Source organism: Lycium ferocissimum, chromosome 8 (assembly GCF_029784015.1).
Source record: "Lycium ferocissimum isolate CSIRO_LF1 chromosome 8, AGI_CSIRO_Lferr_CH_V1, whole genome shotgun sequence".
NCBI lineage: Eukaryota > Viridiplantae > Streptophyta > Magnoliopsida > Solanales > Solanaceae > Lycium > Lycium ferocissimum.
In genome coordinates this window covers 51857023-51863609 of record NC_081349.1, presented here as the reverse complement: position 1 = coordinate 51863609, position 6587 = coordinate 51857023, and the positions used below count along the sequence as shown (strand labels likewise).

The following is a 6587-nucleotide window of genomic DNA, read 5'->3' as shown; positions in this document are numbered from 1 at the left end:
ATATTCGATAGCAAAGTGAATTCCCCTCCGGGGAATCAATTGCCCTTAAATACTGGGGAATTTCTTTCCCTTTGGGACATACGGGTGGGTTCGCCTAGGATCGAACAATATGATAAATACAACCCTTTACGATCATGTTTCCTTACCACACGAGGTAGGGGGGGAAATAAACCTACCTACCGGCGAAGGCATGTATTACCTTTTCATTAAACTATCTCTTTTGAAGCGGCGAACCGTCACTTTGTTCTACAATCAACGTTGGCATAACAAGAAGCCAACAAGTCCATACCCATAGTAACATCCAAATCTACTATATCTAACTCGATTAAGTCTGCTACGGTATGGTGATTACAAATCATAGCTACACACATTCATGTATACTCATCTAGATATCCTTTGGGTCTCCAGCCAGTTGTGAACCTCAAAGGGCCTAATCGTCTCGGGTTCTATCTATCACGACCCGAAGGAGAGGGCCCGGGCACCCCCCGGCCTACCAGCGAACACCACTAATCATGCTTTCATCTCATAATCATAAACACGGGTGGACCATGAGGGTCATCAGATGGAAATCTGCTAGATCATATGAGAAATATACTGAAAAGGAATGAGCCCAAAAAGACATACTATATAACTATACTGGACAAAATGTACAAGTCGACAAAGCCATCATAGATGACTATACAACAAAAATGTGGGCGAGGGGCCGCGCAGCGTCTAACTATACCATCGCGCCTACAAGCCTCTGACAATAGATTGCATGACATAACAAGGTCGGAGCGAGGACGCCGTACCCGTATGTGCACGAAATATAATGTGCCCCGAAACACGACGACAACTGGGAATAAAGTGCTCCCGATATCGGTGACAGCAACCTACGGAGGTGGATCGTCAACCTATCTGCCTGAACTTGCGGGCATGAAACGCAACGCCTCCAGAAAAGGGACATCGGTACGGACAAAGTATTGAGTATGTATGGCATGAAAGTAACACGAGGGACACATAAACGTAATAGGATGAAATAAATGCAACCTGTATGTCTGAACTGCCTCTGAGGGCCAATGATATGCATAAGTACTATACATATACATATATATGCGTATATAACGCCTGATTATACATATCGATATACATATATAACGCCTGTCAAGTCGACGGGCATCCTATTATATCATATCGGCCTCTATTGGCATCATCGTCCTCTGACCAGGCGGGCATCATCGTGTTCATGTATTCGATTGATTCGGTGGTAGTGCGTGTATAAAGCCGTAACTTTCCCCATACCCCATATAGATAATACATAATATACTCCTATATAATTGTCACGACCCAACTAGTGGGCCATGACGGGTACCCGGAGCTGGCTACCGAGCACCACTCATCATGCTATCTATCGTACTCAACAGGGATATATATCATTTTCAATATAGAACTTGCCATAAACCAATTTTCGAATCTCCCAAGACATGTATATATGTATAAGCCTACGAGGCTACAAAATGATGTACAACATACCTTCGAAAAAGTCTCGCAACATCTACAACCCGCATATAAGTATCTACGAGCCTCTGGCCGAAGTACGAAATCATGAGGGCGGGACAAGACCCGCCATGCCCAAATATATACACAATATACCCATAAATGCGACTCGAAGTAATTAGTACTCTCGCAAATCTGCCCGATGGAGTAGGCTCCTAAGCGTCTGCCTTTAGTCTCGCCCCGGTCTGCTCGTGGCCGTGAGCACGGTTGCCTATAAAAGAAAAGGACGTCAATACGAACAATGTACTAATTATGTAAGGCATATATGATAACACAATAAGGAAAAATAGAAGGCATAAGAAGAAAGGATAAGCTATGCGCTTGCGCTACGGAGCGGAATCATGCATGCTCACTTTTACCTTTAAAACATATAACATATACATATATAAACTGTCTGAATCAACAATATCATTAGCCTACGTCCGGGGTAATCATCTCACGCCGCCCACTAGTGGTGTCTGCCCATGCCATATAGACACGGTGTAATAAGCCGCCCGCCTTAGCGGTGCTGCCCGGCCATATAAGCACGGTGTAATCATCATCATATACTTAACATGAAGCATGCATAAGAGCTCAAGTAAAAGTCATAACTCTATCGGAGTGACGTAAGGTCGGTAACCTCCTATTATCTTATGGAACAGTCATAATCATCATGTCTCACCTCGAAGGAACTAGCATTGTGAGGTGAACCTACCAATGATGAATAATAACCAAGGAAATCATACATCAAAATCATTAATCTCATAATAACATCCTTTCATAAGCTTTAGAATCTCGGGACATAGAATTATCATTATCATTGACATTATCATAACACATCTCTTATCTGCATCTCATGCAAAGCTCTTAATGATCATAGACTTGTAATTTTCGGAATGTAAGAAAGTTATGAAAAGATAGGGGAAGTCATGTTATAGGAATCATGCCTTAGAAAAGAAGGGACTAGCCTTACATACCTTTACGTCTCTTCAACTTTATCGACTAAACGCTTTCCTTCTAAGCTCACGATTCTACATTCAAGAGAATGTATACTAAGATTAAACAACCGGAAACATACTTAAGCTTAAGCTAAAGGAACTAAGAGCTAATGAAAATTGGGCGACATTTCTTTTTTTTTGACAACTTCCTCCATAAAATAAGACAACTCCAAAACATCAATCACTACAAAAAAAACTGGTTTTAGCGACGGACGAAATCCGTTGCTAAACCACCCAAATCCGCCGCTAAAGTTTAGCACGGTTAGCGACGAATTTAGGTCGTCGCTAAAACGCTCGTAGCTAAGCTTTTAGCTACGAAATTTTGGCATCCGTCGCTACATTTAGCAACAGATTAGCGACAAAGAATTCCGTCGCTAACCTTAGCGACAAAAATTTCCGTAGCTAATACATATAAAATTCGTCGCGCATTTGGTTGTTGATTTCGTCGCCGAGATATATTAGCTACGGAATTTCCGTCACTATTCCGTCGCAATTTATATAATATTGTTTCTAAAATACTATATTTATTACATATTTAGCTATGGCAAAAACCGTCGCTATTTTTCGCTAATATACTCTTATATATTATCCGAAATCCTTGTAGAACATATTAAATGAAAGTAGTAATTCAACAAACATTACAAGAACCCGATTTCATATAAATAATTTGAAGATTAACAATCAGATTCAAAATTACATAAATCCTAAAGCATCAACAACGTTCATAATTGTTGTTTAACTAATAGAATAGAGCCTGAAAGACAAAGCTAACTAATGTGGTGTTGGAGAGTGATGTTCATCGGGATCGAAAGTAGGACCCAAGGTCATAATAGTGTTTCCTTTGAGACCCAAGGACATAAACGCTTATCTTCATCTCTCCTCCCACGGTCTCGTAATATATCCAAGTTGCAACGTCCATCTACTCCTATTGAGATCTCTGTTACTCTAATAATTCATGAGCTATATCCTGTAAATAAAAGAAAATGAAAAGCTTAAAAAAAATTGGACATTCAATTTATCCAACAAAAAAGATATGAATATGTCATCTATATGGGTCAATAAGATCACATACTATTTTATTGCCAAAAAAAAAAAAAAAAGATCACAGAATATTTACTTCGTGCACAATCCAAGATCGATCACCATGTACAAAAAGATTTTCCACCATAGCTATGTATATAAATATGCAAATGTATCAGAGTTCGCCGGACCGAACAAAATTTGTATAAGCAATTAATTTGGTATCATAAAATTTGAGTCTACTACTGATTATTTTTTGTCTTAGTACTCTTCCATCTATGGCCATGCATTATGTCAAGAAATACACTTTAGAGTTTAGATTGGAAGATTTAAACAAAAGTACAAGCACTGGAAACCCAAAGGACCAAACAAAAAAACTTTTTACTAGTCTTTACCCTTCTTAGCGATGAAGTCTTACAGCGTAAGCACAGAACTTAATATATTTAGAGAAAATCACACGCTACAGAGCATGGAAAATGTAATAAATTATTCAAACTTTCTTTTTAATAATCTCTAAGCAAATCAAGCAGGTTCAACAAAAATTTGAAGAACAAAGCATTAGAATTATTCCCCAAAGTTATAGCGGTGGACTGTGGTAGTTAATTAAACAAGCATTAGAAGTTCGTGAAAAGCAATGTGGACATCGCATTCAGCAAAGTGTCAAAGGTCTAAGTAACGCTAGAAGCTTTGACCCTCCCTTAAATTTTCACACCTACAAGTACATGCTCAAGCAAAATGTACTGCTTCTTTTATTCTCAAATTATAAGAGACTTTGAAATATATGTCATACTTGTCATTTGAAGCACCTAATTACTTCAGATTCCATTTTAAACAGAAATAATGAAATTAATACATTGTATCTTCTAAAATACATCATCTTAAATAAAGAACAGCCTGTCTGTTACAAAAGACTTTGTTTCGCTGGTATTGGAGCTCTAAATTGTCGAAGCAGAACTCATTCAACACTATCAAAAAGTTAGATATGTGTTTGATTAAATGTAAAGTTGAGATGTATTACCTGAACTGTTAAGCAATGTAATTTCAAAATCATACTTCAATAATAGCCATCAACATAAAAGTAACTCTAGAACACCCCCATAAAGCTCATTGATTCCAACAATTGAAACCTCGCTGCCAATAGCAAATCAATTTTTAGCATCAGTTCAAATTTTTTAACAAAGACACACACATATACTTGACTATGTTTGGTGAGAAAGATCTTTCAGAATAATGGGACTATAAACCAACAAACATAAGAAGCTACCGATAGTGACAGAGCAGCCCGTGTGAGTCCAAGTGGCTTCTTCACTCCTACCACCACAACGTGTTTTGAAATTATTTCCGACTTTTCAACACACTTAGGATCTTCTCAAAGACATGTTTACTTGTCATCTTCCGTTTCTGTGAACTAAATGCAGCAAATCTCTTCCACGTGCAGTATTTTCGATTTGAAAATTATATTAAGTTCTTAAATGAGGTCTTGTGCAAATAATAGGGCTTGAGTTCAAGAAACAAAATGACATTACCATAGCTTCTTCTATCTTCTTGCTTGTTGTTTATCAAAATATGAATATATTCGTTTACTTAGAAGATTAAGCATATGCCTTAGTTTCTAGTGTCTAGACCATGAGAATGCTCAAACATAGAAATTACAGATCACATAAATCAATGCCAAAAGATGTGCAATATATCTAATCTAGACTTCAAAGTGAAAGAGGAGACTAATTAACTTGACTATGAGCACACAATTGCCAAGAAAACAACATGGTCAAGTGTAACTAAATGGCATATTCCTGCGGTTTCATCACTGATTTAGTCACAACATATATCACAGTGCAGGTAAAAAGATCCAAATAATGCCCTCATCACCAATCGCTACACTATCATATGGTACGACTTCAGACACTCACAGGTGTTTAGCTAAAACAATCCCAAACTTGCACATGATTTAGTTCGCAAAACATAAAAACAATCTTGATTCCAAGGATCGATATTTTCAGTGGACCCATCATTCAAACAGTTGTGGGCGTAAAATCTTAGCGATTTAATATGTAACTGTAAATGTATTGCACCCTCCCAAATTCAATGCGAAATATAGCTAACAGGTGCACAGTGATTCAAACAATACTCAGACAAGTAAGAAGGATAAGAATTGCACTACATAACATAGACCACAAAGGATAAGTTCACCAATTCAGCTCTAGGGAAAACTGAGAAGGATCTGAGAGAGCAAATAATGAGAAGAGAGGGGAAAGGATCTTACCTGGTAGTCTTCTGCGATCTGAGAAGGAGAGGGATGGCCAGAGCTGGATAGGGGTGTGGAGTGATTTATTCTTCTTCTAGTTTGTGTGATTCAGTAGCAGAATTCCCATGAAGCACTAAATAATGCAATTTTCAAGTTCTAACCAACAACAAATCAATGTCTAATGCCAAAAGTTTACAGCAGTAACTCAAATTTATCTTAGAAGCTTGCAGCTACTTTCCAATTTTAATAAACTTGAGATCTTATTGTCCTTCAAGGGTCCTAGCTAGAGTAATATTTTGTATATTAAGAAGCTCTAATTTGTTAAAGTACAACATACCTCTGATATCTAATGTTTGAACCACTCACTGAAAGATTAATAACTTCTGTCACCACTCATGCAATTTCGCCCAAAACATGCAAAACAGGAGAAATTTATCCACACCGGTTATGAAACTAGAATTAATACCTCCTCAGCCATCCATACTCTTGTACATCCAACCACGTTCTAGATTATCCATGTTTCTATTTTGTGCTGAAATAAACAATAAAATTAGAGTTCTTGTCTTTTAATAAGTAAGACAATCAAAGTGTTTTCTAAAGGAAGAACAAGTTGAGTTTAAAAAGAAGACTTTAAAGTTTCAAATCACACAATGCCTAATCGGAATCTTTACCAGTTAAATTAGGTACAAACAAGAAAGGAAGAAATTCAAAAGGCAAGCTAAAACTATATATCTGAATGAGTCAAAGTAAACTATGGGGCAGTTAAATTACACTTACTATATGAATGCAATTCCTATTTTCTTGAATAA

At 37.4% G+C, this 6587-nt stretch overlaps 1 long non-coding RNA gene across 1 annotated transcript; it reads right to left on the bottom strand.

Annotated features, from left to right (window-relative positions):
* Nucleotides 1-3358: 3358 nt before the first annotated feature.
* LOC132068724 (uncharacterized) lies at nt 3359-6261 on the bottom strand. The gene is made up of 3 exons (XR_009417491.1): nt 5797-6261; nt 4552-4664; nt 3359-3480 (listed from the first exon to the last, which is right to left on the bottom strand). It is a non-coding gene; the product is annotated as an uncharacterized LOC132068724 (long non-coding RNA).
* Nucleotides 6262-6587: the final 326 nt, after the last annotated feature.